General features: G+C 37.0%; 1 non-coding gene across 1 annotated transcript; it reads left to right on the top strand.

Moving 5' to 3' along the window:
* Positions 1 to 10,776: 10,776 nt before the first annotated feature.
* LOC104890887 (uncharacterized) lies at positions 10,777 to 13,559 on the top strand. Its single transcript, XR_007272958.2, has 2 exons — positions 10,777 to 12,126; positions 12,804 to 13,559. It is a non-coding gene; the product is annotated as an uncharacterized LOC104890887 (transcript).
* Positions 13,560 to 23,748: the final 10,189 nt, after the last annotated feature.

Here is a 23,748-nt window from a genome sequence, read left to right on the forward strand (position 1 = left end):
ATCGTTTTATATAAAACACGTTTATAAAATCTTTTATCAAAACTTGTTTTTATCAAAATCTTTTCATACACGTTTTTATCAAAATCTTTTAAAAACTTTGTTTTATTAAAATCTTTTATACACGCATTTTTTATACAAGCAATTTTTTAGAAAATCTTTTTCTTTAAAAACTCGTTTTCCTTAATCCCTTTTGATTTCTGATTTGAAAACTTATTTCCTTTTTATATAGAAATATAATTTAATATAATTATTTATTTCTTAACTCAAAGAAGATAATAATTATATTAACTTTATATTTCTATTTATAGCACATTGCATATTACTAAGCATATTACATTTTAATCTAAAGTTACTATTCTAAGAAATTATAAACTCGAACTTCATTCTTGATTCTTCTTTTCTTCAAAGTCTTCGTTTATCAATTTCTTTCTTCTTCATGCATCTGTTGCAACTGTTACATACTTTCATGCTATAACATATTATATTAATTTTCATCATCAAAACATAACATGTGCATAAAACTTAACATGTACATGCACAACAAGATGTTCGATGATTTGATGACGTTATGCAATGACTTTGCTATGATTTCTGAAAACTACTTAAAAGAAACGAAACATGATAAATGAAAGTGAAAAATGGTGAATGACAATACTATGTTCTCAGGGTTGTGCACGTGTCATTCTGTTATCTGACAGCAACACCACCTTCTGATGGGGGACAATGTCCTCGGTGGCACCCGCATAATGACATCATATGCTAACTTCTGATGGGGGACAATGTCCTTGATGGCTTTGCCTGACATTATATGCCACCTTATGATGGGGGATGAATATCCTCGGTGGCTTTGCCTTATGTTACTATTGGCATTATATGCCACCTTCTGATGGGGGATGAAGATCCTCGGTGGCTTTAAATTTTGTTATGGCATTATATGCCACCTTTTAATGCGGGACTTAAGTCCTCAGTGGCTATGCCTTCTTTTGTACTCGCCAAGTAACCAAAAAAAGTTTTCTGATAATGAAATGTGATAACGGAAATTATATTAATGAATGACTATGTAAATGACTTTTAAATTCCTGATTCGAAGAGTATGTTTATGAAATGGTTTTACTATATTCTCTTCTCGCTTTTTGCAAATAAAATGAATTTACAATGTTAGAGTAGAGCGTTACTGATCGAGCCTCTCGGCTCATGACGTTTTATTTTTATATTTTAGATATAAGCAGAACCATTGCAAGAGCGTTGTTAATAAGGAATACGTTCAAGGGAAATTGTATGGTATCTCGTATTAGGGAAATCATTATTATTTGAGCCGAACATTTGTGTATTAATTACCAAGGAATATGTAAGGTTGCGTTGTATTAGTGGGCAATATTTCAAGGCTTAAGTTTCATTTTTCGCTGCTAAGCTAAGTAGGAGAAAATGTGTTTAATTAAGGTATGAATTTTCGGGGGGTTACAATACTACTTTTGTTATTATAAAATACTAGCCTTTTGCCACATGTATTATGAAACAAAGTTAGTATATTCATTAACTTCATATTAATATATGTTGTAACCTATAATTTTTAAAATTCATTTGAATCAAGTTGCATATGGACAGCCTAACTTTACCCCATCATATCAATTTCAAAAATATAAACTATATCCTAACTAATATCCCTCTATTAACAATTCTAAGATTATATAACAACTTAGTTAGCTTATCTTATCCATCGAATAACTAGTTTCCAAGTCCGAAATAGTGTTGATTTACTAGTTCTACTACAACTTGGAGATGACTAAGTTTGTCTTATAAATACATCTACCATATATATAGTAGGATACAAGAACATTATTCACGTACGTATTATTCAACAAAATATAGATTAAGCTTCTCTTTATTTTTCTCTCTTATAATCAACACACATGGAACCTCCATACCAGAATGATAATGAAACTCGAGAGACTTTTGATTTAGATGAACCACCCATCGATATGCATTGTGATCTCTTAATAGAGGATAATAGCAATAAAGTAGTCTCGTTAAATAATGTAGAAAAGAGAGAAGCTTTGATAATAGAGACTAGTATGATGAGCAAGAAACTGATGCCTCCCTCGAACCCAGAATCAACAATGGATGATGATAATCAACCATCTTCTTCATCTAATCAAGCGGCGTCATCATCATCAAGTCACGAGGATCGTATATGTAGATGGTTGCTCAATGACATTATGACAAAGAACAAGTATGAAAACGTGACTGACATGAAACTAATTTTAAGGAAAAAACTTGAAGCATCTGATGTAACTCATCAACAAAACCGATTATCGATTCCAGAGAGCCAAAGTACATTATCGGAGTTTCTAACAGATGCTGAGAAGTTACATCTTCATAAATCCAAATCCAAGAAGAACGAGATAAATAAAAAGGAAAGTATTGATGTAAGGTGATAGGGTGGAAATCTCTAAAAGAGTATAACATGACATTATGTCGTTGGGATTTCGAAGGTGGTGTTGGATTTAGGTATGTACTCAATGGTAGTGCATATAAGTCCCTTAGATCAGAGAATGAACTAGGATTAAGAGATACCATTCGACTCGTGTCGTTTCGATCCAATGGCCATATCTATTTTCTTGTAAACAAGCTTAAGTTTCCATTAATGAGTTGGGGAAGAACAAAGCCAAGGACACCTAGGATCAATTACGGGGTAGTAACTCGTAGTACCAGTACTAGTAATTAGTTTTGTATGTTTTCAGTCTAAAACTTATCAGCTTTACTTCTTTGCTGTTGACGAGAGACAACATACAGTTTAATTACTTGGGCAACAAGCCAACAATATGTCCTAGATCGATGTATCTCTTCTTTCTAATTAATGTTTTTTAGGGCACGTATATCTTTAGGGTGATTGTTTTTTTTTTTTTTTCATTTTATTAGTAGTGAATTAGAGTTCAAAATTCTTCTTTTTTGTTGATGTAATAGTTGTTTTTTCAATTCTTGCAAAAGTAAAGAAATATAGATTACAAATTCGATCAGTTTTGCAAAGGATATTATTAGTTATTAGTTTCCAGACTAAGAAAAAATATTATGCAACATAAATTTTGGAGTAATCTGATTTCATGATATTCATCAGTTTATGTTTATGACTTTCTTTTAGAATTACAAACTAATTGATCCTGTTTCTTTTAATTTGTGTTAAACTTGTCAATTTTTAACTATTACAAGTACTATTTATTTAGCACATCCGTGTTTATGTAGAAACCAGAGGGTCACCTTATCTTGAATGTAATTAGGTATTTTCCCCACCCCCTAATTATTGCCGGCCAGGATAATTTTTCAGATGATTGTAATAGGCTTTTTGCCATGACTTACTAATCTATCTAGTTACCGTTGTTCACCAAAAAAAAAGAAAAAAGAGTCGCCTTGTGAAATAGATACCAGTTTTAGATCGACGCATAATGGGATTTTCTCTATTTTGTGTTCTTTAGCATTGTTTGAGTTATTCTTTGTAGGTTATGATGTTCCTAATTCTAAAGTTTTTGCTAATATTCTATTGTTTAGATTATTTTTGTGTAAAATCTATACTATTTGTACTGTCTAGTTCGATGTTATAGTCTGTTAAAAGTTAAAACCATAACCATTTTTAAAAAAAATATAAGCTTGCTCACGAGCCTCGCTCTTAAGTCAATCTCTTTGGCTCATAAAATTACAAGTCGAGCTCAAACAACTCACGAGCCAACAATGCAAATAGGCTCATGATCACTAATCTAGTTCTTTATGGTATATAAAAGTGTGTGACTATATTGTGTATTAACGAAAATATGATTTTGCTATATATCCATTGATAAGGAGCCAAAACTATGATAAAATTCTGTGACAAAATCTGCAATTGAGTGTAGTTGCACTCCTGCAGAGCAACCCTATGAGTTTGTGATCAGCTTTAACGTTTTACTCTCCGGTATGTTGAACAAATGCGGATCTTGTTTAGTAACTGAACTGTGATACTAGTATACTGAACTCAGAACAGATGGGAAAATGTAAACACTGCTTAATGGTATTAGTGACTGAACTTCTCAAAAAATGGTACAAAATGCTTGAGAATATAACACATTAAAAGATGGTATTGAAGTTTAAAATAGTACAATGGGACTCAAAAATGACATGGAATAAGGTAAAGAAATATTGACACGGAATTTGAACAATCACATTAAAATTTTGAAAAAATATACTTATATAATTGAAAGATGACTCTTATAAAGATGGCATATAATCGTCGAAAAGTGATACTTGTGTGTTTTTTTAAGGATTTTGTTCAAAAATTTCGAGTATCAATGTCAACTTTACAAAGTAGCACCCGTCTAGAAATGGATGCATCATAAAAGGTTGAGTTGAAGTCAACTTGAAAAGAACTTTGTTTATGGGAGTTGGAGTCCAAATCCGATCCGAGCTAAACTTTATGTCTTTATCTACGGCTTCAACCGAACTAATTTGGACTAGATTATACTGGAGCTTGGTTAGAATTGATACGTCAAATTATGCAATATATACTTGATAGTCTTTATTGGTCAGAATTCAAATTAGTGAAGAATTTGTTACTGATTTAAACAATTTAAACAAGAACTATATTGTATCGTTGACTTGTTATGATTATGTTATCGGATCAGTCATTCAAAGCTTCAGTTATCATGATCATATGAATACATGTTATTAGAACTCGTTGATTAACGATATAATATGGCAGTGTAACCACAACTAGGGAGTTGATTGACAACGAAAACAAACCAATTGGAATAAATAAGTAAATAAAAACAACCATCTGACATCTAGCATAGAGTTCTTCCTATAATCCCATTCGTAAGTGTTATAACTTTGAGTTTCTCTCTACAATAGTCATAATTATAATTTCTAAATGCAATTTGAATTGTGATGATACAGACACACACAAAATGCACTATTTGAGTATCGAACTAGTTTTTAGGCCCGGACAATGCCTCGGGTAATAATAATTTCATGTATTAATATCTATACAAATATATTAAAAGGCATGCGAAAGAAAGTCTATGTGCCCCGTGGCACTCTCCTCAAATTTCTAATGCAAATGCTTTATGTTCATGTGTACTCATCACTTTCAAAAAAAAATATATAAGTGCAAGGTATCGAACATGTGACCTTTGAAATGAAAATTAATGTTATGGCTGGATTTTTTGACAGGATGACATTGACGCAATGACATGACGACGCGACGTGACGACATGGAGCAATCCGACATGATGACAAGGTGACCATGACTTGAAGACGCGACAGAGAACGTAAAATTGGAGCCAAGCACTGAGCAGTAACGGTTTCTCCAAATAAGGAAGGAGCCTAACGAGGCATAAAATCAGCCGTTAAGGAGCGTATTTTGTGACGTTGGAGCATAAATAGGGAAGATCTCCCATGATTGAAGAACGGAAATTAATGTAATAATTAGTGAATTTATTATGTATTCGTTGAGAAAAAGCCAAGGAAAGAAAAAGGCATACATAAGAGAGTAGAGGGTCATAAGTGAGAGATTACGCAACATTACCGAGAGAATACTTGAGAGAAAAATACTTTTGTAACGACAATCACTCACTAAGAAAGACAGTGAACCATAGTAGATTGGTGGATCTCCATCCACCCGCGGTTTTTACCCATCTTCATTGGGGTTTTTCGCGTCACCATTTTTGTGTCTTAATCTCCTTTCATCCCCATTGCATTTGTTTGTTGCATTGTCTTAAACATAATCTGGTTAAATTGTCCCAAACTTCAATTTCATCGTAAGTGATAAATTTTAGCATAAACAATTTGGCGCCCACCGTGGGGCATAACCAGACCATCTACTGTTCAAAATCTATCAAATGGGAGAAACACCTAACCTCGAGGAAATGCAGAGACAATATGAACAGATGAGAGCAGAAATGCTCGAAATGAAGCAAGCCAATGAGTGGCTAGCTACCGACTTCACGACGTCGCAAGAGAGAATCCAGAAATTGCAGGAAGAGTAAGCGTTGTCCAAAGCTTCGAAGGTCCGACGTTGCACTAATCTGAACGACATCCCTTTCATGGGGAACCTTTCTGAGTCAGATAATGAGGAGCCTGAAAACGACGAAGAGCCCGAGGATGAAGAGCCCTTAAACAATGGAGAGAACGACCAAGGCGAAGGAGAAGCGAATCTTATGGCAAAGCGCATGGTCCAGATCGAAAAGCAGAATAAGTGCTTAATGAAGCTCATGTCCAAGCTCTCCGGGGTTCCGACGCCAAGCATCGTGGAGCATCCAGACGGTTATGCAGAGGCGCCATTCGTCGAAAGGATCGCGAAGGCCGTGCTTCCCAAGAAGCTCAATCTGCCTACCCTCGTTGCTAATTATGATGGTTCAACCGATCTAGGCGAGCATGTCGCCCAATACAAGCAGCAGATGTGGCAAGCGTCAATTCCTTGGCATTTGGTAGAGGCCTGCATGTGCAAGTCCTTTGGAGCCACGGTCACCGGTCCCGCTCTCAAATTTCTCGGATCCCTCAGGCCAGGGAGCATTGGAAAATTTTCCACTCTAGTCAACAAGTTCTATGAGAAGTTTGAAGGCAGTCGTAGCCTGGAAAAGAAGACGAGCGACCTATATGGCGTCGTCCAAGGGCCTAAAGAATATGTTCGCGATTATTATAATCGCTTTGATAAAGAAATGATTAGCATTAAAGATCTTGATACTAATACTGCTATTGAATGTTTCTAGGAAAGGACTAATCTTGCGATCAAAGCTATACAACCGTCTGACAAAGTACCTGTGTCAAACGTTCGAGGAAGTCAAATCGCGAGCACTAGCGTAGATGAGACTGGAGGAGGACGATGCCATCCTTAACACTATATCAACGCGGCGTGCACCAGAGACCCCTGCTGACCGGAAGGCTTTCGTCCCCAAGAAGAATAACTGGCGAAGCCTCCCATATGGTCGTTCAAATCAGGTAAACAATGTTACTGACGTTGTTGAGAATGCAGGTAGTGACGCAAGGACGAAGTCGCCGACCTTCCCAGATCTAGATTCTTACGAATTTTCCGTCGATGTCGGAGGCGTTGTAAATGCCTTGTCCAAAATCGGAGCACCCGTCCGTTGGCCAAAGAAGAGAGATCGGCCGGATGCGCAAAAAGATCAAATAAGGTGGTGTCAGTTCCATCATGATCATGGCCATAAGACGGAGGAATGCATTGCGTTGCGACGAGAGGTTGCGTTCATGCTTAATAAGGGGCACCTTAAAGACCTCTTGAGCGACAAAGGTAAAGCTTCCTTCGGTAGGAATACCGCGCAGTCCGACCCTCCTACTTCGCCCACGCACGTAAAGGTAATCAATGTTATTTCTGGTGGATCTGATGTATGTGGACTAACGTATTCCGCAGCCAAAAGGCTAGCAAGAGAGGGTACTCCCTCGTCCGCCGTTTTTAAATCTTGCAGGTCAGCGGAAGAACGCAAGTTCGAAGCAATAGCAATAACCTTTGATGACGACGACGTCTGCGACGTAGAGCATCACGATAGACTAGTCATATCCCTGACTGTCAGTAATTGCTTGTTGAAGCGAGTGTTAGTCGATGGGGGCAGCTCAGCCAACATCATATTCAAAAGCGTCCTCGAAGGTATGTGTTTGTGTGATAAAGATATTACTAAAAAAATCTTAGCTTTCTAATTGATGACATTGTGTAGTACTCCTATATTAAAAAATTTTACTTTAGATTGGCCTATTGTTTATAAGTACAAAACCAAAATCGAGTTTCGGAAGGGAGTACCAAACCGAATCCTTCAATTCTATTCTGTGGCTTATTCTTGCAACCCGATTTAATTTATATGTGATCCATCAATCATATTAACCATCCTAACCATTCAACTTTACTCCCTCCGTTTCATTTTAATGGTTACACTTTGATATTTTATGCTATTCACAAATTTCACTTTGACCATCATTTGTGAATTATACACGGTGAAAAAATAGTCAAGTGAGATCTTGTTAGATTTATCATAACATGTATTTTATTAATATGTACTTTTTATAATTTTTACAAATACAAAGCTAAAGATATGTGTCCTCAAAGTTTTGCATTGGTATGCGTGAAAAGTATAAGTGTGTAGATTAAAATGAAACAGAGGGAATATAATATTATGGCCACTAAAGTGTTGGACATATCATAGAGTTCCTCCATTTCTTTTTAATCTACATATTTTGCGTTTTGACACTATTTATCTATATTACTTTGACCATCATTTGTAATTTATATTCAAGTGGGATTTTGTTAAATTTTCTCAATATATATTTTCTAAATAGTATATAATTTTTTAATTCTACATGTTTACAGTTAGAGATGTCGTTAATGGTCAAAATTTTGCATTAGTACGTAATTGTGAAAGTCAAATTGTATAAATGAAAAAGAATCGTAGGTAGTATATGCTTGAACTAACCGTGTGTAAGAGATTTTGTAGCTATCGTATATGTTAATGGTTACTTCGTATGATATTATTTTTAATTAATTTATAGTATGATATTTTGACATATTTTAAATTTATCCCAAATAATGTAATTAAACTAAGCACACAAAACTATTGCCAACCAACTTAAAGTTCTAATCCCTATTGTTTGTGCCTGGTTCGATATTTTAGTTTTTTGTATTGTGATAAAAAGTAAAAATATATTATGGGACTATACTCCCTCTGTTTTTTTTTATCATTCCTACTTTGACTTTGCACGTTTGCCAAAGCACGTTTTAAAACTTAAATATCTTTCATTATATATTAGTAAAAATTATAACGATTGAATTTTAATAAAGTACTAATTGAGACGAATCAAACAAGACCCACATGACTATGTTTTTTCTTATAAATTGAGAACATTTGAGAAGATTCTCTCTATGCATGAATAGTGTCAAGATTCTAAGTGAGAAAGATAAAAAAAAACAGAGGGAGTATTACCTAAATATAAAGCGGATCAAATTTTTCGGGCCACAAGGCGTACAAAACTGTAAGTTCTATTGACTATCAATCTAAGAATAATAGCAAACAATAATAGAATATCAAATAATAAAGCAGGAAAGAACATACCAGAAATTTTACGTGGAAACCCAAGAACTGGGAGAAAAACCACGAATCTGCACTAGGAATCGATGAATATTCAAGAAAGATTACAAAAGCACTCACGAACTCTCTCTACAGCTTTTTCTCTCTCAAATATGTGTTTAGAGATGAAGAATACAATAATCGTAATAAGGGCACCTATTTATACCCTCATTAAAGGAAAAAAACTGGAAAACTGCATCCCCGCAGCTCGACGACGTGCGGGCGAGGACCTATTGGACAGAAATACTGAAGAAACTCGTCAGTTTCGTCAGTTCTTCGTAAAACCGTCATAACTTTCTCGTTTCTCACCAGAATTGGACATATGACCTATTATTGGAAAGCTCTCGGAACAAGCTATCACCTCCACTTTGAATCACCTCAAAATCATTTATAGATTGAAAGATATGTCCATTCAAAGTTAGCCTTATGTCCCAAATGACGTTTTCCTTCTACGCAACCTCATCTCCACACCCATACACCTCCATGAGCTTCATATACTACCATATACCCAACAAAAACTTTTGATCCGATGGAATTAATATGGATTTTTTTTTGTGTTTTCCAATTGAAAGTGTTTTTGTTCTTACCATTTGCTTCATTTGTATTTCACTTTTAAGACATACTCATGTTTTTTTTTTTCTTTCTCACTTTCTTGTGTACATCTTCAAATACACATCTTTGAAATTAAATATCTTTCACTATATATTAGTAAAAATTATAATTATTGAATATTAATAATGTAATAATTGAACGAATCAAACAAGGACTCACTTGATTATATTTTTTCTTATAAATTGAAAAATTTTTTGAGAAAATTCTCTCTAAATATAAATAATATCTTGATTTTAAGTGAGAACGATAAAAAAAAAAAAAAAACTTACGCTCTTGTTAGAAAGGGTCTATGACATTGACGGTTCAATGCTCATCATCATTCGCTTTCTAGCCAATTGTCGATGTGAATCAGCTGCAAGTTGCCTATTATCAATGTACCCCACAGCCCACATAACAATTCCGCACATGTTAATAATATGAGGCACCACTTGACGAGATGAGATTTATCAAAATCGGGACAATAAGACTTTAATTTCTTCGTGCTAACAAGTAAAACTACAAAGACAACCTACATTATTTATACATATATAGGACGTTGATTACTTACATAACATTAATTAGGAGTATTAATATTTATTCTCCATTTTGGATAACAAATGAAAAAGATGGTGATGATGAACTTCAGCGAGCTGCCTGAGGATTGTGTCTCTACCATTTTATCTCTCTGCTCACCACAGGATGTTTGCCGGTCTGCGGCCGCGTGCTCGGAGCTACGATCGGCCGCGGAGTTGGACTGCGTATGGGAGAGCTTCCTTCCAGTTGACTACCATGAGATTATATCAAGAGCTGATCCATCTTTGCTTAAGTTTAGTACAAAGAAAGGGTTGTTCTTCCTTTTTTGCAACTCTGTTCTCATAGATGGTGGAAATAAGGTTAGTATAGTTACTTTGATGGATGTTACCTACACTCTTATCTCTCAATTCCTTACAATTACTGAGGGAAATTTATTAGATAGACCTATCAAAGTTTGTAAATTTTCATTATCTTTATTAGTACGTTGTTTAGCATGCATAATTCATAAATTAATTATTTTTTTTGACATTGGTGGAATTATATAACAGTAGTAGTGAATCTCGAACAAGTTCCAGCACACAATTTTGCCTTTTTATGTGCTCGTTGAATTTGTTGCCGATTCACTCTAAGGCTCCGTTTGGTTGGATGTAAAACATTTCAATGTAAAATGATTTTTCATGTAAAACATTTTACAATGGAAAATAATTCAGATGCAAAGATAATTTTCCTTTGTTTGGTTCAATGTAAAAAAAGTTATGGAAAAGAGAAAATTGGAAGGGGAAGGGAGAGGATGGATAAGAGGATAGTAAAAGGTTGCTAAGGAAGAGGGAGGAAATTATGTTTTCCCTTCCTTTTGAAAGGAAAATGATTTTCACCTAAAGCTCCCTTGATGAAAATCTTGTTTTACACCCCTTATCAAACCAAACAACGGAAAATGAAAGGAAAAGGAAAACTCATTTTCATGGAAATATTTTACACCCTACCAAACAGAGCCTAATTGTTAGTGCAAACTCAAAGCATAAGCAATAAATAAGTTAAGCCTCATTTTGTTATGGGCAATTGAGTTGTCTCACTCTAGACTCTAAAGAACAAAAGAGAAAATGATGGGATAAAATATGGTTCAAAGAGCTACTTCTTACAGAGGGACACACTTACACAACAATATAATTTTGGGATATATAGAACCTCTTTTGGCTTCTAAGTGATGTTGAAATTCAATGTGAAGGGAGCAAAATTTGGTTTTAAGTGTCTTGGTTTGTTAGAAGGAAAAAGTAGCTATTGCATCTAATACAATAATAAGTATAATTGTTGACTAATAATTGATTAGCATTAAGTATTAAAGTTAACTTAATACTTTCTCCTGTAAAAAAAAAAACTTAATACTTTCTCCATTCTCTTTTATTTGTCGACACTTTTATGTTTGAGTGTTCTTTTTTGGCGGTAACATCACCTATTTTAGATATATTTTTCTCTATATCTCTTCACGTCACATAAACTTTTTTTTAAAAAAATTCTTTCTCTTACCTCTTCTCATCACTGTAATCATATGAGTATATAAAAAATGTTTTTCTTCACAGTAGACGACATGTTCTACATTTTTTTCCCACGACCCTTTGTTGCAACTAAAAGTCTAAAATAGAACTCAGGATGTAAAAGTCTTTGTAATATCAAGTTTTTTATAATATTAAAGATTTTGTATTATTATTTTGTCTAAGCTAATTTATGACTAAAGCTTATCATTGTACTTGTTAAATCTGTTTAACATATGTGCCAAACTTGTTGCCGTACAAATTTTTAATTTAGACAGGCTTAGCGGACTCAAATCATACGTTTTATCAGCACGAGATCTATCAATTGCATGGGCCAACGCCCCACTATATTGGTCCTGGAAAAAGTCCTCTGATTCAAGGTTAACCTCCACTAGACTATTCTACAATTATCATCTTATACTCTAGTGTATTTTATGCAGCAAGTGATAATTTAATGATATGAGAATCATCTATGATATTCAAAGGTTATGAGATCGAATTTCATCCCTTACAAAGAGGGAGTTTCGATTACCCCTCTCCTTATATGGGGCTTTAACTTACCTAGTTACCTACCTAAAAAAATTGAATTCATCTGCAAAGTAAGCGTATGATAAACGACAATGTAATTATATGTTCTAAAAAAAGAATATGTTATATTACAAAGGATGATAATGAAAAAGTAAAATAATCCGTCTAAACAAGAGCCTTAAGGGCTACTTCTCATTACAAATACTATACTACAAGTCTACAATGATAAAATTTATATACATCTTTATTACCTTTGAGATGAATAATCACATAATATGAAACGAATATATTATGTTGTTCAATTCTTTAAATTTAAAGATTTAATGCTAAAAATTTAATATTGAACTCTTAATCACGTTCAAGATCAACTAGAGTTCCTTATAATATTCAGATCAATAATAAAAGTAATGAACTGATAAATCTACGAGAAAATATTATCTTAAATATATTCTCTATCACGAACATATATTAGCTTAATTGTACGAAATGATCTTAATACATAAGTATGTACTTGTTTTACTAATTTCAGGTTTAAGGAAAACGTGGAGCTAAGAACCACATCATGGCTAGAAATCCATGGCTATCTAAAAATGAAAATGTTATCACCAAAAACAACTTATGGTACTCGGTGCTATTACATAAAAATCGCCCTCTCTCTAAATTTTTTTCCTCTGCCTTCTCTCTACAACCAAAAACAAAAACTCCCTAACCCTAAAACTCGCCGGAGATCCGGCGCCGCGTAGGTTTCCGGCGGATCTCCGGCGAGTTCCACTGTTTTTCTTTGGCTTTTCGGTCGGTTCTCCATCGGGTTTCATAGCATTCACACTTCCGCCTCGTCGCCTAGTTTTCTTTCGTCTAGTCGAGTAGTTTTTCGGGTGGGTTCCGTCGCTTGTCGCCAGCTTTTCGGTCGCTCCTCTCACTCACGCCGTTTCCGCCGTCTTCGCCGCCTCCGACCATAGTGATTTCGTTTTGGTTTGGTTCCCCTTCCCCCTTTCCCTTGTTTTTCGTGGTTAGGTCATCCCCCCTCCCCTTAGTTATTAGTTTCGGGCATCCCCTCCCCCTCCCCTTTGTCCGGTGTTTTGGGCCTCCCTCTCCCCTTTCCCCCTTAGTGTTGTTTCAAAAACAAAGTAAAGTTACAGGGCTTCCCCTCCCCCTTTCCCCCTTAGTGTTCTCGCACAGAAAAGTAAAAATTATAGGTTTTTCCCCCTTAGTTCGCTGTTAGTGGTTGGCTTTCCCTTCCCCCTTAGTGTTATGGTCGAAGGTTCTCAAGGTGGTGGTGTCGTTATCCCCCTTCCCCTGGAGTTTCTCTGGCTCTTAGTAGCGCGTCCCCTTACCCACGTTAAGTCTATTTTACTGCTTTGTTGTCGAGGTTACTTGGTTGGCTGAGTATGGTGTTGTTGTTTATTATGGTGGTGGTACGGGTTATTTCAATCTGTCTATGTCGTTGGTTAGGGTTTGAGTGGCATTCAATTTCATGTTTGGGGTTTGGTTTCCCCGATTTTAATAATCGGATGGTTCTTCGAAATCTAACCTTGGTTAGATTTCTTTTTCGCTCGGTAATGATTTCATTTATCATTGCCTTGACAAAACGAAATCTGAAGGCAGCCCCCCAATTTATCAATTGGGGTTACAGCGCGTCCACTTCTTTGCGCTTCTCCTCTCAAGAGGAGCCTGTAAAACCCTTTCAAAAGGGTATTAAGTCACACAAGAATGTGACTTTCTCAACAGACTTGATCATCGGATTCCAGGTGACAGCAGGTTCCTGGTATTGGTCTAGTCGCGAGTTCATATTCTCGCTGGTACTTTGTTTCCCCCGCGCGTGAAATCAACTCTCTTCTTCCTACTACGTTCATCCACCAGAAGCAGCGTCATCCACCAGATCGAGCCGCTTTGTTTTAGTTTATGTTTTTTATGTAGTGGCGGTTGTTGTTAAGAGCAAGTTTAGCTCACTTTAGGTTTTTGTGTTTTTGGTTGTTTAAGCATTAGGTTGTAATTTTTTTTTCATTAATGCAAATTTCTTCGATGTCAAAAAAAAAAAAAAAAAAAAAACAACTTATGGTGCATATCTAATTTTCAAGGTGTCTGAACGTGCATATGGTTTGGATATTATGCCTATGGAAGTATCAGTCAAAGTGGATAATGATCTAGTGTACCACAATACTATGTACCTACGCCAAGATTTTGGAAAGAAACATCACATCCAATGGTTGTTATACTATAATCGCACAGAAATCTTGACATCAAGGGTAAATCAAGGGTTGGAGAATAGCATTTTCATACACCCGGGGTGTACGTGATGATGGATGGATGGAAATTGAGTTAGGGCAATTTTTTTGTGGTGGGTGTTGTAGTGATCATAATAAGATTGTGAAGATGAGTTTAATGGAGATTAAAGGGCATCATTTGAAGGGGGGTCTTATTGTTGAAGGAATTGAAATAAGACCTTTACATTAGTTTGATATACGAGTGTAATAGGGCATTTTGTGGGGATATACCAACTTAAAATTTAAGTTTTGTTAAAAGGTACAAAAAAAAACCTATTTTCGGTAAGAAAGTCAAATTTCCGGCCTTTAATAATGATCATTAGATTCGACCATTACTAGATTCTAAGAGAGGAAAAACTCACCTTGAATATTTGGGTGCTTTCCAGTTGGAGTTGACGCCCCCATCACTACCTTCACACCTCCATTAAGTTTAATTTAGTTTTGTTTTATTGAGTACTCTTTAGAGCTCCACAAGAATTAAATTTAGTTCATTCATTTCAGTCTTGGCGAACGAGACCTTAGTATTCACATTATGGACCTATGGGCTACGCATTGGCATATAGAACTAGCCTTGTATGTACGCTATGGGCGCGAGCTCGTTTTCATAGCTAATTTAGTTACATATTTATATCTAATAAAAATTTGTAAGCAATAGATTTACAAGATTCTTAAAGTAACAATATGTTAATAAAATAAGATATCAATATTTTTAGTACATAATATTATTACGCAGCAACTGAGCTTTCTATTTGCTTTCGCAAGCATGGTGTGCATATAGAGCTATTATGTTTTCATAGTAACAAAGGATAAGTTTATTTTATAACCATGCATATTTATGTTATATAGTCCATTGTTACCTTGATCTAGACTCAAAGCCCATCAAAAATAAAATAAGTTAAAATATTATTATCGCACTATTATTACAAAATTAAAATTGACTCTTTTATAATTTATACCAAATGTTAAAAAAAAATTTATGTTATAAGACAAATAACGAAGATTTCACAATCAAGGGCTACATATTAAAAGTTGTATAATTAGAATGCACTCATCTAGATAGCAATGACAAATCGCAAAGGTTATATTGTGAAAATATTTTTAAAGATTAACTCTCATGTTATACTTTGCAAAAAAAATTATTTAAATTAAATAATCTAGATATATCACAAACAAGTAACATAATATTTTGCAAATTAAATAATCAAGATATTTGCATAATTTAATCTTTCATGAGCTATATATTACACTAGTCAACATAATCGAGGTGAAAAAAAAGTCTCTCCCTCAGCAGCGCTAGGGTTTGAGTTGTCGAAGTCGTGGTTTTCCACTCCTTCGACTCGATCGTTCGAGTTTTCTGATCCCTAGTGGGATTGTTCGGATTTTTAATATGGATGATGAAATAGCAGCGAAGGTTTTAAATATGAAAATTACGGAGGAGGAAGACCAGATGGTCTCGTTCGATGATATCCCGGTTTCCGAAACTAATCAAGATTTGACCTTAGTCATGGTGGGGAAGGTCCTTACGTCTCGATCCTATAACTTTGAAGCCCTAAAGAGGACTCTGAATCACATTTGGGCGATCTCCAAACGCGCCCTTTTCCGATCAATTGAGAATGATTTGTTTATCGTGCAATTTGCGTGTAAAAGGGATAAAGAAAAGGTGTTAGCAGGGCGGCCATGGTCGTTTGATCAAAATCTTGTGATGCTCCAGGAGATTGAGGAGGATGTACAACCGTCGAGTATCGTCATGAAATTCTGTCCTTTTTGGGTGCGTTTATATAATCTGCCACTTCGTAGTAGAACTGAAGCGCACATTCGGATGATAGGAGGAACCCTTGGACAGATTATTGAGATAGACTCGGACGGTATAATATGGGACAAATCGGCTCGGTTACGTATCCTCTTGGACGTTACTAAGCCCCTTCGAAGGGTGCAGAGAGTATCCTTAAAGGGGGGTTTGTCGGCTCTCATCGAGATTAAGTACGAAAGATTACCCACATTCTGCTATATGTGTGGGGTAATTGGCCATATTGAGAGAGATTGTATGAGAGCTTCGGAGGAAAACAAGGATGATGAGAAGCAATGGGGGAGTTGGATTAGAGCTTCGCCACGGCGTGGTCGTCAAAAGATCGAGGAGGAGGCTAAGGTATTCTTAAAGGGTGCTAGGGCTATTGATTTCCGTGAGCAAGGTGATGAAGGGGAGAGAGTTAGTAATGGGTTTCAAGTTGGCGTGGGGAAGCCTCGGGATAGTATGGCAGTGGAGAGGGTGGAAAGAGTGCAGGAGGAGAAGGTGGTTAGCCCAAATCCCAAGGTGTGTGAACTTGATATAAATGGAGAGCAGGTGGGTGAACTTGCTGCTTGTCCTAGTAATGTGCATGGGGAGGCCGACGTGGATGTGATGCATGCCACGACTACTTCATGTGGTAAGTCCCAAAATTTTTTTATTTGTTGCTGGCAAGGGTACTGTTGCAAAAAAGTATAAGAAAACCAAAATAAAAACTTCCTCTCATAAAGCAGTGGATAATATAGAACTTGATGCTCACTTTGAGGTAGACAATGAGACTGATGTTGGTGAAAAACGAAAACTTATGGACAATATGCTAGTTGATGATGAGGTTGACTTGGCCTTATGTGGCAGCAAGAAACAGAAAGTGACAGGAACGAAAATAGATGGCAATAACTTTGGTGTTGTCGAGGCGGAGGTTGGGAATAACCAACCCCGCCGGGCATTATGAATATAATATGCTGGAACTGTCAGGGTATGGGTAACCCTTGGACAGTTCGACAAATGAGAAGGTTGTGTTCTTCTAATACCCCCGACATACTTTTTGTGTCGGAAACAAAAGTGACGAAGGCAGTAGTTGAACAGAAGAAGGATTTGTTGGGTTTTTCGAATGCTATTGGTGTATCAAGTATTGGTAGATCGGGTGGTTTGTGTCTTTTCTGGAAGAATGAAAAGGTGTCTTTTTTGGTCATTTCGTTTTCACATAATCACATTTGTGGTGATGTGGAGAGTCAGGGATCTGAGAAATGGCGTTTTGTTGGTATTTATGGTTGGCCCGAAGAAGAAAATAAACACAAGACATGGGGATTGATTAACTCTCTTTGTGCAGATTACGATGGTCCTATTGTTTTTGGTGGAGACTTTAATGAAATTCTTTGTTATGATGAGAAAGAAGGGGGAGCTAATAGAGAGAGACGGGCTATGGAGGGTTTTCGGGAGGTGCTTACTCGGTGTAGTTTAGGTGAGTTGAGGTTTGTTGGGCAATGGTATACATGGGAGAGGGGGAGGAGCCCGGAGACGCGAATCAGAGAGCGGCTTGATCGGTTTTTGGTATCTTACTCATGGATGCATTTATTTCCCCAGGCATACATAGAGCACACATTACGGTATGGTTCGGATCATTCAGCGATTGTTTTGAGAGGTGATGTAAACCGCCGTCCGAATAGGGGAAAGGTTGGATTTCGTTTCGAAACAAGCTGGCTTCTTGATAACACTTGCGAGGAGGTTGTTCGGGGGGCCTGGAATAATTCGTCGGGTGGGACGATTACTGAGCGATTAGGCGAAATCACTAGAGAGCTTCAAGGGTGGAGTAGCAAGGGTTTTGGTAATTTGAGCAAAAAAATTCGAAATGCTGAAAAAAGGCTGCAGATAGCGCAGAGTAAGCCAGTAACGGTGGAGAGCTGTAATGAATGTTCAACGTTGGAAATGGAGCTTGATACCCTGCATGCGAAAAATGAGGCTTACTGGTACCTTCGATCTCGAGTGGCTGAGGTGAAAGACGGAGACAGAAACACATCATATTTTCACCACAAAGCGTCGCAGAGAAAAAAGCGAAATCATATCTATGGTCTTCGTGATATGCATGGCGAGTGGCAAATGGATACAGAGAAGGTCGAGGTTGAAGTGGAACAATACTTTGACTCTATTTTTACCTCGTCTGGGCCTTCCACTGACAGTTTTCGGGAGGTGTTGCAGCATGTGCGGAGTTCGGTTACACAGGAATATAATGATCTGCTGATTCGGCCCTATACTAAAGAGGAGATTTTTGCGGCTCTGAGTGAGATGCATCCCTGCAAGGCTCCAGGTCCTGATGGTATGCATGCTGTCTTTTACCAGAGGTTCTGGCACATTATTGGCGATGAGGTATATCTTTTTGTACGCAATATTTTGCATAACTATTCATGCCCTGCTAGTATTAATTGTACTAATATTGCTCTCATCCCAAAAGTTAAATCCCCCGAGTATGTATCCCAATATAGGCCAATCAGTTTATGTAATGTTTTGTATAAAATAGCTTCAAAAGCTATTGTGCTAAGGCTAAAACAATTCCTCCCTGCAATTGTAAAGGAAAACCAAAGTGCCTTTGTACCTGGGCGACTGATTTCTGATAATTCTCTGATAGCCCTGGAAATTTTTCATACGATGAAAAAGCGGAATAACAGTAGGAAAGGTCTAGTGGCGATGAAATTAGACATGAGCAAAGCCTATGATCGTGTTGAGTGGGGATTTCTGAGAAAATTGTTGCTGACGATGGGTTTTGATGGTAGATGGGTGAATTTGGTGATGAGCTGTGTGTCCACTGTGCAATATTCGTTCCTTGTTAATGGTAGAGTCTGTGGTTCAGTTGTTCCGTCTTGAGGGCTTCGGCAGGGAGATCCTCTCTCCCCGTTTTTATTTATCCTTGTCGCTGATGCATTTTCACAGATGATTCAGCAGAAGGTTAATATTGGGGAGCTCCATGGTGCTAAAGCTAGCCGGAATGGTCCAGAAATATCTCACCTTCTTTTTGCAGATGACAGCCTTCTTTTTACTAGGGCTACCCGACAGGAATGCGGCATTATAGTTGATATCCTCAACAAATACGAAGCAGCATCTGGGCAGAAAATTAACTATGAGAAGTCGGAGGTGTCTTTCAGTAAAGGAATCAGGGCTGAGAAAAAAGAAGAATTGATTGATCTTCTCCATATGCGGCAAGTTGACAGACACCAGAAGTATCTAGGCGTCCCTACTATTTGCAGTGGTTCGAAAAAAGTGATTTTTAGGGACCTTTTAGAGAGAATGTGGAAGAAGTTACGAGGGTGGAAGGAAAAGTTGCTTTCCAGAGCAGGCAAGGAGGTGCTTATTAAAGCGGTCATTCAAGCTCTTCCAACATATCTTATGGGGGTCTATAAAATCCCAGTGGCAATTATTCAGGAATTCCATTCGGCGATGGCTAGGTTCTGGTGGGGAGGAAAGGGTAATGAACGGAAAATGCACTGGTTGAGTTGGGAGAAAATGTGCAAACCTAAGTGCATGGGAGGCATGGGATTCAAGGATCTTAGAGTTTTCAATGATGCTTTGCTGGGTAAACAAGTGTGGCGGTTATTGCACTACAAAAATTCTCTCTTGAGCCGTGTTATGCAGGCCAAATATTATCCACATGGGGACATATTTCAGGCTCGACTAGGATACTCGAATAGTTATTCATGGCGAAGTATCTGGAGTGCAAAAAGCTTGGTGCGGGAAGGTATGATGTGGAGGGTGGGTGATGGGAAATCGATTAATATTTGGAGTGAGCCATGGGTTGGAGATGGAGAAGGTAGATTCATTGTCAGTGAGAAGGTTGACAATTTGGATGCAGTTAGTGATTTGTTATCTGAAAATGGGTTGGATTGGAGAATTGATATGATAGAGCAATATTTTGTGGAACGTGATCAAAGATGCATCCTAGCTATCCCGTTGAGCGCTAGAGGTCTAAAAGATACACTGATGTGGGCCTACTCAAAAGACGGTTTATACTCTGTGAAAACCGCTTATATGCTCGGGAAAGGGGGAAATTTGGAAGATTTTCATAAGGCCTGGGGAACTTTGTGGGGCATGGAAGTGTCGCCAAAAGTGCGTCATTTTCTCTGGCGTGTTGCTACCAACTCTCTCCCAGTGAGAGAGGTGCTGAGGGAGCGACATTTGGTCGATGATAGCAGCTGCCCTCGGTGCTCGGCAGCGGCGGAAACACTCCAGCATGTGATGTTCGCCTGCCCAGCAGCGAGGAGATTATGGGAGGTCTTAGAGTGTGGCGAGATGGTGGAGGGAGTTGAAGGCGAAGAGCTGAGTTCGACTCTGGTTCGATGGGGTGCGATGGACAAGAAGAAGGTGCAGAAAGGGTGTTATTTAATGTGGAACATCTGGTTCAATAGAAACAAGCTGTTGTTTGAGAATTTGAGCACCCCCATCGAAGTGGTCTGTCAAAGAGTGCGTAGGCAGGTGGATGAGTTTACTGAGTACACTAGGCGAGTATATGGAGGGCCGGCGATGTGTAGGCGAGCTAGTTCGACTCGATGGCTTGCGCCTCCTCGAGGTGTAGTGAAACTAAATGCCGATGCGTGTTTAACTGAAGATGGGTGGATTGGGCTCGGTGTAGTGGCGCGTGATGCGGCAGGCAAGGTTATCTTCTCGGCGGTGAAACGAGTAAGGGCGTACTGGCCCCCTGAGGTAGCCGAGTGTAAAGCGGTTCACATGGCAGCCCGTTTAGCCAGGAGCTATGGAATGCAAGAGGTGATATTTGAGTCTGACTCTCAGGTTGTTACTACTCGATTATCGAGAGCTGCGGTGTTTTTTTCGGATCTTGATGCGATCCTAGGGGATGTTTTTGATATCTGTCGTGGTTTTATGTCTTTTAGTTTTTCTCATGTTAAGAGAGATGGGAATATTGTTGCCCATAATCTTGCTAGAATAGTTCCGTTCGGTGTGGAACAAAGATGGGAATTTCATTGCCCAAGTGATGTAGCTCCGTATGTTCTTATGGACACGTTGTCCATGGATTAATGAATTCATTGTTCCCCTAAAAAAAAAAAAAAACATAATCGAGGTGTTGTGATTCTTTCTAATCTCCAACGGTCTTATATCAAAATTCCTCGTCTATCTTCTCCCTCCATTCAAATGTTAAAATAAATATGTAACATAATTCAAATTTCCTCCAGTAATCAGTATTGCACTCCATACTTTCAACTTTCAAGTAAACCAGATAGAAAGAGGAGAGAGAAAGAAGAACACCGAAACTCAAAAAAAAAACCCAAAATCAAAAACCCTAAAATCCAACGTAATTCATAATCAATGGAGAACGACGAAGAAACAAGTTCTCTGCACTACACAGTAAACCAGAGAGAAAAAGGAGAGAGAAAGAGGGAACAAGAACAATACTGAAACTCAAAAAAAATCCCAAAAAACAAAATCAAAAACCCTAAAATCAAACCTAATTCATAATCAATGGAGAACGACGAAGAAACAAGTTCGCACTCCACACTTTCAGTAAACCGGAGAGAAATAGAAAGAGAGAAGAAGAACAACACTAAACTCAAAAACCCCCATAATCAAAATCAAAATCAAACCCCCTAATTCATAAGCAAACCCCCTGAAACACAAGTTCACGTAAGATGGTGGATGAGATCTACGCCAACGGTGACGAAAAGCAGCGTCACAGACCAATCATTAGCGGCGAACAACTTGATCTTGGGATTTATCTTATTCTTGCTACCAAATACCAAGTGTTTGGGTTTGAAATTCGATTGCTGCGCTTCAAGAGCGAGAGAGTTTGATAATGGTGGGATGTGTTTTGGTGGATGATTCAGGGTTGCATTCGCTTGGAAATGGCGCCCTTCACTTAAGGTTAGTTTTTGTTGTAGTTGACTTTGTTTTACGAAGCTTAATAAAGTAGATGGGTAAGTTTGGCATAAACAATCCACTGTTATCCATTAATAAAGTTGTAAATTCAAACGATTTTTTTTCTGAGGGGAGTAGTAAATTCAAACGAATTAGTTGTAACAACAATCCATTAATTCTATGCATAGATTATTTATATTTATATCATCGTAAAATATTTTCTGATTAGTTATCCATATCATCGTAAAATATCTATCTATACGATTATATATCTGAAAAAATTGTACATGGTTAGTTAAGTTAAATATTTTCTGATTATACTATTTAAAGATTGTTTTATACTAATACATGTACTCTTTTAATATTAATTACATGATTACAATTAATTTGCAAACTACTGTCAGTTATGGTGTGGATTCTTCATGGAAACTTGAGAATGAACTTAATGCTTATAGGGTAATGATGTGCTTCTATCTTCAGTTCTTTGTTCTTTTCATTGTCGGGTTTTTTGTGTTTTGCTGGAATTCTGTGTTTATATAGGTATGACAATTGATGACAGGGTTATTGGAAAAGTTATCAATTAGGAATGGAAAAGATGGAAGAAATTATGAAATTATGGCTGTTGAAATTCTTGTGAGTTGTGAGGGTATATGCTTTTGTAAAATTTATGAATGAGGGATGAAAAAGATGAAGTAACTATGTGGGATAGGGCGGCGTAAAATGAGGTAGCTAGGTGGTGGATCGTGTGGTACCGTTATTGGGTAGGGTCGTGATGGTATATATACTTTGTGGTAGATAGGACGGTTATTGAAAATTTTATGAGGGATGGAAAATTTTTAACGTCATGGAAAATCCAATCTTAGGTAGACAGGGCGGCGTAAAATGGTATATATACTCAACTTGCTCTAGTGGTTCTTTCAGTAACATGTGATTGTTGTGTCTTTTGTTTTGTTTTTTATTTTTCTTTTTTACTTCTTGCACGTATGCAAAAAAGTATATTTTTTTTTCTTCTCCATTTTGGATCTCATTTTGAATTCTAGCTCTAATTTTGACCAATTTTTTTTGTTTGTGATATAACGAATACTTTTTCTTCTGTTGATACAAATAGATGCTACAATTTGACTTTTTAACTATGACCAAGATTTATTTACAAATACTTAAAAATAAATTTTGCTATTTAAATTTTGTTCTAATTTCTATTTACATTTAATAAATTTATATCAGCTTCTTATAAACTTTAGCAACAAATTGAAGAAAAAGTTACATCTGTTGATGAATGTGAAAGTTAATATGTTAAATTTACTAAAATAGTATTTAATATTTTAAATTTACTACAAATGGAGATAATATTGAATACTTAATATTATATATGAATGTTCCATTGCTTTAAAATATGATATTATGATTTTTCTTTTGAAATTTGGATCCGCCCCTGGGTAGAGAGGGGGTAGTAGGGTAGGAGTAGGAGTAGAAGGATAGGGATAAGAGAGGATAGGGGATAAGGTAGATGGGTAGGGGTAGGAGGAGGAGGGGAGCAGGAGGGTAGGCAGGTAAGAGGATAGGGTAAAGGG

Source organism: Beta vulgaris, chromosome 4 (genome assembly GCF_026745355.1).
Source record: "Beta vulgaris subsp. vulgaris cultivar EL10 chromosome 4, EL10.2, whole genome shotgun sequence".
Lineage (NCBI taxonomy): Eukaryota > Viridiplantae > Streptophyta > Magnoliopsida > Caryophyllales > Amaranthaceae > Beta > Beta vulgaris.